Source organism: Pongo abelii, chromosome 20, assembly GCF_028885655.2.
Source record: "Pongo abelii isolate AG06213 chromosome 20, NHGRI_mPonAbe1-v2.0_pri, whole genome shotgun sequence".
NCBI lineage: Eukaryota > Metazoa > Chordata > Mammalia > Primates > Hominidae > Pongo > Pongo abelii.
In genome coordinates, this window is record NC_072005.2 from 48,641,978 (window position 1) to 48,654,187 (window position 12,210).

General features: G+C 49.3%; 1 long non-coding RNA gene and 1 pseudogene across 2 annotated transcripts in view; one reads left to right on the top strand and one right to left on the bottom strand.

Moving 5' to 3' along the window:
- Positions 1 to 285: 285 nt before the first annotated feature.
- Positions 286 to 10,554, bottom strand: LOC100441458 (pregnancy-specific beta-1-glycoprotein 11-like; annotated as a pseudogene).
- The window catches only part of LOC129051988 (uncharacterized), a 105,700-nt gene continuing 99,743 nt past the window's right edge, over positions 6,254 to 12,210 (top strand). For both annotated transcript variants that reach the window (XR_010138628.1, XR_010138627.1), the window contains exon 1: positions 6,254 to 6,800. This is a non-coding gene — a long non-coding RNA (uncharacterized LOC129051988). The remainder of the gene's footprint in view (positions 6,801 to 12,210) is intronic.

The following is a 12,210-nucleotide window of genomic DNA, read 5'->3' on the forward strand; positions in this document are numbered from 1 at the left end:
CCCACCCCAGGTGGAGTCAGGCAGGGCCAGTCACCAGAGGAGCCTGGAGCAGAGCAGGAAGCAGAGTCTGAGCTGCTCCTCCCTCACCCAAGGGGCTTCCTCCTCTCATTCGGGGGAAAAGTATGAGCTTGTTTCAGTGCCTCAGATGTTCCTTGTAGCTCATGGAATAGGTATAAGAAAACAAAGACGTGGCAGAAGGGGATATGTTGGTGAGAGCGAGAAGCAACTCGATCTTGAGGGTTCTCCTTCTTGTTCCTCTGTGAAGCCTCTTCTACCACATAGTGCTCAGGGCTGATAAAGCCCCCTCCCTACCTTTCTTAGGCCAGACACAAGGTCAGCCATGAGAAAACAGAAAAACAAGGAGAAGAGAGTCTGTAGAGACAAATTGGGACGGTTCAGGAGGAGAATTTGGGATTTGCTTGTGCCCATGGGACACAGGCTGGGAATAGAAATGTTTTCCTGACTCTTCTCTGAAAACCAGATAGACTCCACCTAAAACCCTGTTGCCAAGGATGTTGGGATCTACTTACCAAAGACTTTGACTGTCGTGGATTTGGAGCTTTCCTTGGCAGTGGCTGAGTTACGGACAGAGCAAGCATAGAGCCCGCTATGCTTTGTAGTAATTTGGGGGATAAAGAGCTTTTGTCCTGATAGCTGAAACTTCCCATTAATTGTCCAAGAATACTCTGCCGGTGGGTTAGATTCCGCAAAGCAGGACAAGTAGAGGTTTTCTCCTGAATGGTAATAGGTGAATGAAGGGTAAATTCTGGGGAGGTCTGGACCATCTGGATCAAAGAGAATAAAGCCGCAGGTGATGTCATCCAAGGGAAGGGGATGCTCCTGGTCTCTTAAAGGGACACAGTGACCCTCTGAGCCAAGACACACCCTTAAGTCCCAGCCAAACCCCCTCTATGTTCACTAAGCCGAAGCCTGAGGTATTCACCTGTTTCTGCCATCACAAGCTGTGGGCCCCAAGTCTCCCATGACAAGAGCGTCCCCTCCCCTTATATTCTTGGTTAAGGCTGTGCCTACCCAGGATTTCCCAGTGCAGGGAGTCATGGCCTGCTCGGATGTCCAGAAGTAAAGTTGTCTATACTTGGACCGGAGAGAGACTGAGAGGCCTGGCTTCTGGTCGTTTGGATTTAAGCTGGTGGCCTGTCCAATAGAGGAACAAAAGATACTCACCGAGGACATTCAGGGTGACTGGGTCACTGTGGATGCCACCATATCGGTCCCGTATTTCACACTGATAGGGTCCTGTTTCATTTCTCGTGACACTGGGTAGAATGAGGATCCTGTTTTCAATGGGTCGCTTTACTCTGGGACTGACCGGGAGGCTCTGATCATTTAGCCACCAAATGTAGGTGTAGTTCTCACTCTACGGTTCACAGGTGAAGGCTAAGACATCCTTATTCTCCCTGGGGTTTAAGTTGTTGATGGTGATGTAGGGCTTGGGCAGCTTTGCTGTGTGGATAACAGAGAGAAGATTGTCCTTTGTGGCACCTTTGATTCCTCCAGAGGCATCCTTCAATCAGAGTTGGCATCTCCCACCTCTCAGCCCACCCGAGTCCTTGAAAGCCAATGGCTGGTGCATGTGTCACAAGACAGATGCATGATGATCTAAGGGCTCAAAGACTGTGAGGCCACCTGCTCTGTCTTAGAAAGCACAGACTTCCTCAAGTGTCATTTGAGCAGCAGTGTTGGGTCATGGACAGACGTCAGTGGGAGTCACAGCCCCTGCTACCCCTCCCAGTCCCTCCCTAATCAGTTGACTGGCTGGCTCACCTTGGGTTCCTTACCTGGAATGTGCAACTGCTGGGCCCCTTCCAAATTCCATCTTTCTTTGCCCCCCTAGATGTGATTTCTCTGCAGCTTCCATTTCCAAGGACATTCTAGAGATGAGTAATAATGGGACTTCCCATTGTCCTGAAACCATGAAGACACTGAGCAGCCTGGCCTGGGACTGGATGTTTCAGCATAAATAACACAGGGGAGACCAGAGTCAAGCCTGGAGGTCAGTTCAGTCATCAGGCAGTGGAGGCACAAGGTGGGGCAGTTTTTTGCAGGTGTTTCATGATGACTTACTTGAACCAGTGACCTCTAAAGATAGAGCAGAGTGCAAGGAATGATCTAGAAAGAGTGAAGGGGACAGGCAAGAGCTGTTGGCTTTGGAGCAGAACCATGTTCCCTGTCCTGGGCTCTTTAAGTTTCCTCTCCTTCTGCAGAGGTCAGGTGAGGACCATGTGGATCTTTCCAGAAATACATGTGGACATTTGCAAATGCAGAACTGAGTGGTGGAAAGGGTGGGAATGAACTACTGGAAATCTGGTCCTCATGGACCATGTGAGCTTGATGGATATGGGACAGATATGGGGAGAAGTTTTGCGAATATTTTCTTTCACTGGACATTGTACTCTCTGATTCCATGGGTTTGACTACTCTAGGGACCTCATATAAGTGGATTCCAGAGTGAATATGAGAAGAGACTGCTGGTTGCCAGGAGCTGGGAGTAGGGAGAATCAGAAGTTGTTCATGGGTGTGCAGTTTCAGTTACGCAAGGTGGGGAGGTTTCTCCTATTGTGGATCAAGCCTAGGCCTACTCTGGTTTGCCTGTGGCAGAAAGTCATGGCCAGGTTTGATGTCCAGGGGTAAAGGTCTCTGTAGTTGGACCTGAGAGGGACTGAGAGGCCTAGCCTCTGGCCATGTGTATTTGGGATGGCAGCCTGGCTCACAGAGGAACAGAAGATACTCACGGAGGAGATTCAGGGTGACTGGGTCACTGCGGCTGGCACTCACTGGGTTCCATATTTCACATTCATAGGGTCCTGCAATATACTTTGTGACACCAAATAGACAGAGGGTCCTTTTGTTTTTGGACAGCTGTAAACTGTGAGTCATAGGGAGGCTCTGACCATTCATCCACCACAGGTAGCTTGCATCTGGAGTCTCAGGATCACAGGTTAAGATCACAGTGTCCATGGCCTCCCTGGGGTTTAAGTTGCTGCTGGAGATGGAGGGCTTGGGAGTCTGCACTGTGCAGAAAACAGAGAGAAGATTGCCCTGTATGGCACCTTTGATTCTTCCAAAGGCATTTTTCAATCAGAGTTGGCATTTCCCACCTCTCAGCCCACCCAAGTCCTTAAAAGCCCATGGCAGGTGTGTGTGTTACAAGACAGATGCATGGCAATCTGAGGTCTCCGAGAGTGTGAGGCTGCCTCCTTTATGTGGGAGAAGCACAGACTTTCTGAAGTGTGAATTGAGCAGCAGCATTGGGTGATGGAAAGACACAGGACCAGCAGTCACAGCCCCTGGTGCCTCTCTGAGTCCCTCCGTCTCCAGCTGCCTGCCTGGCCCACCTTGTGGTCCTCACTTGGAGCATGCAGTGCTGGAGGTTTCTTAGTCTCAGTCTGACTTTGCGCCCCGAGGTATGTTTTCTCTGCAGCTTCCCTTTCCAAGGACATCCTAGAGATGGATGATAGAACTTCCCATTGTCCTTAAACCCTTTGGGTACTGGAAAGCCTGGCCTGGGACTGGGTACTTCAGCAGAAATAACACAGGAGAGACCTGAGTCAAGCCTGGAGGTCAGTTCAGTCATCAGGCAATGGAGCCACAAGGTGGGGCAGTTTTCCCAGGTGTCTCATAGTGACTGACTTGAGCCAGTGACTCTAAAGATAGAGCAGAGTCCAAGGAATGACCTACAAAGAGTGAAGGGGACAAGCAAGAGCTGATAGCTTTGGACTAAGACCATGTTCCCTGATCTGGGTCCATGATGCTCCCTTCCTCCTGTAGAGGGCAGGTGAGGACCATGGGATCTTTCTAGAAATACATGTGGATGTTTGCAAATGCAGAACTGACTGGTGTAAAGGGCAAACATGAGCAGATAATTGAAGTCTGGCCCTCATGGACCATATGTGTTTGTTGGATATTAGACCAATATTTGGGAAGAAGTCTTGCAGATACTTTCTCTCATTAGACATTCTACTCTCTGATTCTGAGTTTGACTACTCTATGTACCTCATATCAGTGGATTCCAGAGTGAATCAGAGAGTAGAATAGTAGTTTCCAGGAGTTGGCATCAGGGGAATAGGGCATTTTTCCGTGGGTGTGCAGTTTCAGTTATGCAGGATGAGGAGGTTCTAGAGATCTCCTGTACAGCTTCACGCCTATAGTTCATACAGATAAAGCGCTCCTTATGCAGAAAGCTTAAAACAAAGTGTTTTGGATTTCTAATTTTTTTTATTTTGGAATATTTGTAGTATATGTACTGGCTTAGCATCCCAAATCTGAAAAGTTTAAAATCCAAAATGCACCATTGAGCGCTTCTTTTTAGCATCACGTCAGTGGTCAGAAGTGTTGAGTTTTGGAACATTTCAGATTTTGGATTTCTGGATTTGGGATGCTCAGTTTGTAATACTGTAATTTTCCCATAAAAATTGTCAGGAGTTTGGACCTCATGTTATGTTCTGACTCTAGTAACAACAACAAAAAAAATTTGGAGGAAACATTAAATGTTTTCATAAGTGGAAATTTTTACTGATGGTCGAAACATCAAAGATCAATTGCTGGTAGTAGTATTTCTCTTGAGACCAAAATAAGGCTTAGGTGTGCCGTGAATTCCAGCAGGATCACATTATGCTCAAAGAAAGATGCCAAAGGTGATTTGAAATTAGCAACTCCAGAAATAGAGAGAGTCCCATTAAAAGGACAGAAGTGGTTAGTGTGTCAATTACATAAAGGGAGGAATGATGCCAAATTAAAAAAAGTGATGTGTGTTATCTTAGTAAATATAGAAAGAACTCCCTGCTTCTAATTTCTGTGCAGAGTTAGGAAAAATGGGGCGGACCCCAAAAGAGGTATGTGAAATGCTTTCTTCATTTTCTGTTAAGCTCAGGAAACACCACTAGAGTTTAAGTTTGTGTGAATTAGGAAGAGTCTAAGTGAGATGCCAATGGCTCGTGTGACTCCCCACACGAAGAACTCCAACTTATGAAAACAGCATCATCTTGAGGAAACAGTTGTATGTGGCACAGGCAGTAAAAGCATCAGATAGCACCCACCTGGCCACCTCCAACTGGTCCCCAAAACCACCAGTATTCCCATTACGTGTACATTACAGCCTTTGTAGTTGTCCCACAACTACAAAATTTAAAAATTGCTATTGTCAAATCAAAATATTAAATATGAAGTTGAATATTTTCTTCCACTTTTTTTTCCACACTCTTTTTGAACTTTCATGTTTCAGTTTTGGAAGTTTCTATTGACACATCCTCAAGCTAGGGATTCTTTCCTCAGATTGTGCAGTGCACCAGTAAGCATCAAAAGCATTCTTCATTTCTCTAACAGCATTTTTTTTTTCTGAGACAGAGTCTCGCTCTGTCGCCCAGGCTGGAGTGCAGTGGCATGATCTCAGCTCACTGCAAGCTCTGCCTCCCTGGTTCACAGCATTCTCCTGCCTTGGCCTCCCAAATAGCTGGGACTACAGGCGCCCGCCACCACGCCTGGCTAATTTTTTGTATTTTTAGTAGAGACGGGGTTTCACCATGTTAGCTAGATTGGTCTCCATCTCCTGACCTTGTGCCTGCCTCAGCCTCCCAACGTGCTGGGATTATAGGCGTGAGCCACTGTGCTCAGCCATCTCTGAGAGATTTTAATGAGTTGTTGACTTTTGAGTTTGTTCAGCTTTTTACTTAGTGTTAGAATCGAGTGACAAATTTCAAGCTTGTTATATGCCTGACAGGAAGCCAGAAGTCTCTAGGAAGTGACTGGAGAATGTGAGCTCCACAGCAGGTTGAGGATGGAGTCACGAGTGAAATGGGTGAAATGAGCCCATGGGTTTTAGGGACTGCAGGCCTGTCCAGCCTCTGACACCCTGGTGAGTCAGTGCAAAGATTACAACAGTGACAGCAAACTAGCATGGCTGACTCCATCTGGCATCTAGTCTCAGGCTGGCTGTCCTGACTCATTCCTGGGCATAGGCCAGGCTAACCTTGGGAGGAATTTAGTTTATGGTTTAACTTTGAAGCAAGAATGATAATAGTTCCTCCATAAAACTATCACCCTTACTTTGCTCAGGACTGCCTTTGTCAAACTAGTGAAAGACCATGAGATTAAGATTATAGGAGGGAACTGAATTCTGCTAAAATTTTGGCACAGTTTCTATAATCCTTGACTGCTCCAGTGTCATTTGGCCAGAGTTTACAAAATTTGTAACTAATTGCTCCTATAGATAACATCACTATTGTAGAACATGAGACTGGTCTTTTGAGATGTTTCTCATTCTTTTGCATTCTGGCAACCGGCTGACCTCATCCATACCTATGACTAATGGCTCAGCTGGTCATGTGGTCCCTACCTAGAGGCAGATTCAAGCATAAACAGATCATTTCCCTCCGCCCACATGATTCCGTCACCAAACAATCACCAGTACTCATTTTTCAGTCCTGTGCCCCCGAAACTACCCTTGAAAATCTCTAACCCCTGATCCACTGGGGAGGCTGATTTGAGTAATAATAAACCTCTGTCCTCCTGTTTGGCAGACTTGGAGTCATTAAAATCTTTCTTTACTACAAACCACCATTTCAATAAAATTTTTTTTTCTTTTTTGTGCAGGAAGCCAGAATAACTTGTCTGGCAATGATAAGAGTGGATGGAGGAACTGCCTATCCCTGTCCCATGGTCTTGTTCACAGGTCAGCCTCACAAAGGGAAATAGCCCTGGATGGGAATACAGTGGAAGCTCATTCTCTTAGTGACCTGGGGACATCGGCTGGAGATGAAGCCTGACAGGAGTGGCAACTCCAGGTGATTTCTGAGCCTTTCCTATTTCCTGGGAGGTGGGCCAGGCAACAGTGTTAGTGGGAAGGGAACAGAACAGCCAGCCTAGTTAGAGGGAGTGTCTGGGGAAGGCCTAGGGGTGGAGGAAGAAGCTGTGCAGGACAGGGCTTGCCAGTCAGAATGAAGTGGGATGAAGATGAGGGACACAGAGAAGCAGAGAGAGGCAGAGACACTATGGCAGTGAGCAGTGAGGGCTACACTGACTTCAGAGACCCCAGGGACCAGGTGCCCCCAGTTCCACAGTCCAGGACCAAGGAGCCCTGAGAACCCTCTGGTGGCCAAAGAGCTTCAGAGTTACATGAGGTGGGGTGGCTTTTGGGGCAAGAGGTAGTGGGGGGATGAAACATGGGTGTCAGCCTCTGAAGGACAAGGGACAGGTGTGGCTAGAACCTCCTAGGATTCTGCATCCAAGATCCAGTCTCTAAAGAGGTTTTTGATCATTGATTTCTTCATTCCATTCCTTCATTTGTTATGTGAGAGCTCCTGAGTGTGTGTCTCTCACTGGGCCTGTGGTGGTGTAGGGTGTGAGTGGGGAAATAAAACAAGGTCCTCTCATGAGAGTGAAATGGACACTTTGGGAAACACAGGATTTCAGGTTGAGTGATGGGGGTTAAGATCTGAGGGGAGGCCTGGACATGTCTTTTGGATTGACTCTGACGGTTGAGGCAGGTGATTTAGTTCTGGAGTACAGACTAATCAGCTGACCATTTGCTCTCACTCCTCTGAGGTTTGGATGCCTAAGAAGAGAGGATTTGAGCCAATAAATGACTATGGGGTCCTTGGCAGCTGGTAAGCCCTCACTTCTGGTGGAGGAGAGGATGGGCCTGTGGCTGCAGACAGACCTCATGTGACCCTGATCTCCCCTTTGTGTTGGTGTGACTCTGGTTCAGTGACTGTGCCTTCCTGTGCCTCAGTTTTCTCTCAATCAAATAAACTAAATGGCAAATGGACTGTGGCTTTTCATGCTATCTGTGAATAAATGTTAAATTATTCACAGTCACCTGATCTAATGCTTGGCACAGTGGAGGCGTTCACACAAAACAGCATTTATTATTAATTTGCTTCCAAGAGAAAGCACCTTTAGGTCAGATCCCTGTGGACAAGCTGCTACCAGGTACACCTTCTCTCTTCTGTTTCTGCTTCTGGGGACATTAGACTTTCTATGGACTGTCCTAAGCCTCCTAAGGCAGTTGGCTGATGGCCTACAAAGCTTGTCTTTCTGTTCTCTCCACTCTGAGTGTCAGGTGAAGAAAGTTCTGTCCTTGCCCAGATGAGGCTCTGAGGGCTGAGCCCTGGCTGGTGAGCATCTCCAGGAGACACAGTCCTCAGACAGCTGCAAAATCCTTGGTCCCAGTACGCCCTGCCCAAGAAGCCACAACCCAGCCCTGGCACAGGCTCCTCAGCTTTATCTGGAGCAAGGATTTAGGGACAGGGGTCTGGGGATGAGGCTTCTAGGGCTGAGCTTCTCTGAGAGTGTCTCAGTGGGCCCCTCAGGCCAAGCCCTACTCATTTCTCCAGGGTCTTTCTCAGGGTCAAATTTATGAAGAGGGCATGAGGTGCTTGGCTGAGACTGATCTCCTCCTGCTGAGTCCCCCCATCAGACTGTCCTTCCTCTGCAGCAAGTGTCTGCAGGGTCTGGATGCGGGAAAGGAATCCTGATCTGTTGAAATTTGTCTCCTCTGTGTGTGTCCTGCACTAAATGTCCAATCTCCAGCATGGGACATAATGCAGAGAGGGACACAGGCAGAGTCCAGGCCTGACAGTCCTTTGTGTGTGAAGTAGAAATGACCCCTGTCCCCAACACCCAGTGATCATGTGGAATCACTCACGGTATAAGGTGAAGGTGAAATTTCCAGTTACTCTTCTAGTCCCATCACCTTGCTTTATGATGTGTAAGGTGTAGGATACTGCATCCTCCCCGGTGACATTGTGGATCAGCAGGGATGCATTGGAATATACTGTTTCTCGTCCACTGTATGCAGGCCCATATATAATTATTTGACCGTCTACTACATATGATGTAATGTAATGGTAGAGGTCCATCATTTGCCTTTTGTACCAGATGTAGCCAGCAAGATTCTGGGGCAAATTGTGGACAAGTAGAAGAACATCCTTCACCTCAGAAACTTTGGGTGGCTGGGCTTCAATCATGACTTGGGCAGTGGCAGGCGGGTTCCAGAAGTTTAAAAGTGATGCTAGGAGGTGGAGAGAGCATCAGTTAATATTGAGACCTATGTATTGGGGTGAAAAGATGGGGCCCTGGGTCCTGAGAAGGTCTCTTCAATCCTCAGCTTTGAAGAGACACACGCACACACATACAAACACACACACACACAAAAGGGGCATGTGTGTATGTGTGTGTGTCCTACTGTCCTACTAGGTCAAAGTGAGCAACATGACCCCCATTCCTTCAATACTTCTGACCTTGGCATTTTTCTGTTTGGAATCCTCTTCCCTAGGGGTCCACAGGGCCCCCTCCACACTGCCCTCAGGTCCTGCTCACATCAGGGCATCCTTAGACTTCTTTCTTGACACCTCCTTCAGAGACCCTGGGTCTTCCCTTTCTGACCTTTCCCTGCTCTGCTCCCTCCAGGGTTCTTGTCAACACCTGACCTCACATTCTAGATCTCTTTGCATGTCTGTCTTCCTCCCCATGACAGCGTGAGCTCCGTGAGGACAGGGACTTTTGTGATCTTGTTTGCACCCCTGTGCCTGGAACAGGGTGCAGACTCCTGTAGATGTGAGAGTTCTCAGGGCCCTCCATGTCCTGGGTGTTTTTTTTCCCCCCAATTGTTGAGGTTTTTTGCTGAGGACAGTGTTTCATGCCCTGCTTATATTTTTATTTGAAGTGTCATCTGATATAGTTATTATTATTATTTTTCAAAATGTGGTGGCCCCGGATGATTAATCAGGAAAACAGAACATTTAAGATTTTCCTACCTCTCACCAATTCCGGTTCAATGTGACTTTCCTGTTTTGACCCCTGTCCGTCTCTGGTGTATTTTCCCCTATCCAGGCTCCAACAGAGGCTTCTTTTCTTTTTTCTTTTTTTTTTTTTTTTGAGATGGAGTCTCATACTGTCGCCCAGGCTGGTGTGCAGTGGCGCTATCTCGGCTCACTGCAACTTCTGCCTCCCGGGTTCATGTGATTCTCCTGCCTCAGCCTCCCGAGTAGCTAGGATTACAGGAGAACACCACCATACCTGGTTAATTTTTTTGTATTTTTAGTAGGGACAGTGCTTCACTGTGTTGGCCGGACTGATCTTGAACTCCTGATCTCGTGATCCACCCATCTGAGCCTCCAAAAGCGCTGGCTTCTTTTATTTTTTAGAACCCCATCCTCTCCAGGAGACCCCATCCAGTCACTCTGCTTCCTCCTCCTGTCCTCTCCCAGGAATTTCTCTCCTCACCTGTGAGCAGGAGCCCCTTCCAGGTGATGCGCTGTGTGCAGGGAGGGGCTGAGAGGGGCCTCATGGTCTCTGCTGCTTGCGTGTTCTCCTCTATGGAGATGAGCCTAGGATCCAGAAGCTTCCTGAGCATGGCTGTCACCTGTGCTGTCCTTCCTCCTTCTGCGCTGAGCCTCTTCCTGGGGCAGGAGCATTTCTCAAGCTCATGTGTGGGGTCAGGCCCGGGACACCTCTCTGTTCCCTCCTCTCTCAGTCCTGCCTCCTTGTCCCTCCTTCTGTTTTTCCTTCTGTCTGTGTTTCAGGTCCCTGGGAATTGTGGAGGCCTCTGCCTTTTTCAGCAGTGAATCTTTCACCAAACCTCAACACACACTTTGTGCAGACACACACACACACACAGAAGAGACACACACAGACCCACACAGTCACACACATACCCTGCAGGTTGGGCAGGCACAGTCCTGGGCCTCAGCCTCCTGCTGTCCCCATGGCTCTGGGTCGGGGTGCAATTCATGCCCTTTGCCCTCTTTCATCCCCATCTGGCTCTCCCCTTCAGTGCAGGAGACTGGAGCTGCACCAGGTCCCTGTCACAGTGACGCCCCATTGTGCTGTGGGTGAGCTGTGTGTTGTCTAGTGAGAGAAACCCTTCTTTTCTCTAATCGTGTCTAGCTTGGCTGCAGCTTCCAAGGATGGACATTCAGGACCTGGGTGTCCCAGGCGAAATTGTCCTTCCTGGAGGTGTGCAGGGTGAATCTCTCATGCCTCTTGCGAGGAGAGGCCTGTGCTGGTTGCTCAGTGGGGTCTGTGAGTCCCATAGTCAAAGGGAAAGTTCTCGGTCACTCTATGGCTCCCTGGGATCTGGCGGCTGAGCTGGAGCTCAGGGTTTCTCATGTTCTTCCTGACCATCTTTGATGTCCTCTCTTCTCTGCCCAGCTGACTGTCCTGTGGTCACCACACCTTCCCCGTGGTGGTGCAGGAGGAAGTGGGGAGTTACCCAGGAACCCCGCGGGACATGGCTCCTTGAGACACAGGAGGGGGAGCCTGGGACAGAGCAGGGGTTCAGAGCTGGAGAGATTCATCCCGACTTACTCCTTGGCCATGATGGGCTCAGCCCTCCATGTGCTGACGTACCTAGGGTTCTGTCCTGAGGTTTTTGACCTGGCCAAGCTGCCATCTGTAGAGGAGGAACAGGCAGTGGCTAGAGAGCCTGTCTGGAGGGACATTGCTCACACCTGAGAGGGCGGGTGTGGGTGAGTTGTATTCTGGGAGCAAAGAGCAATAACATCCCCCTTCTCCCCACAAGCACACAGGAGAGGTCTGTCTTCCCAAGGGACAGCTGGGGGTAGGTGGCCACATCCCGGATGGTGCCTGTGTGTGACCATCACACGCGTTCTGAGCCCCGCAGGGTGCAGCGTTCAGGCAGGTCACAGTGTGCCTGGCTGATTCCCGAGGAGGCTGTGGGCCCTCATGCAGCTGCTGTTCTGTGTCAGCTCTAGGCTTGGCCTGGGATGCCCCAGAGAACAGGACAGATGGAGCAGGGGCGGGTATTTAGGGAGCAGTGACAGAAAGAGTTGATGAGGATGGAGGGAGGTCACGAGGGGAAAGCTCCCCGTGTGGCGTCGCGTGCACCAGCGCTGCCCTGGGAGATGCCTTTAGCTGGGCCCAGGGAAGGAGCAGGTGTGTGGAGCAGGAGCTACCTGCAGAGGGAGTGGTGTTGAGTTGGCGGCTGCCGGGTCACAGAGGAGCTGACAGAGTCCGTGTGGGGAGCATGGAGGGCGCTGAGGACTTGGGCCGAAGTGACCCTGGTGAGGGTGGACCCTGCTGGGCTGTGGGTTCCGCTGAGGGAGGTTGGCATCCCCTGGGAAGGCTCCAGGCCGGGAGGGACTGTGTCGCCCTCTGGTGGACAGGGAGGGAAGTGTGAACGGCAGCAATCCCAGGCCAGGCTGCATGTTTTCTTCCACGTGGATCTGCACA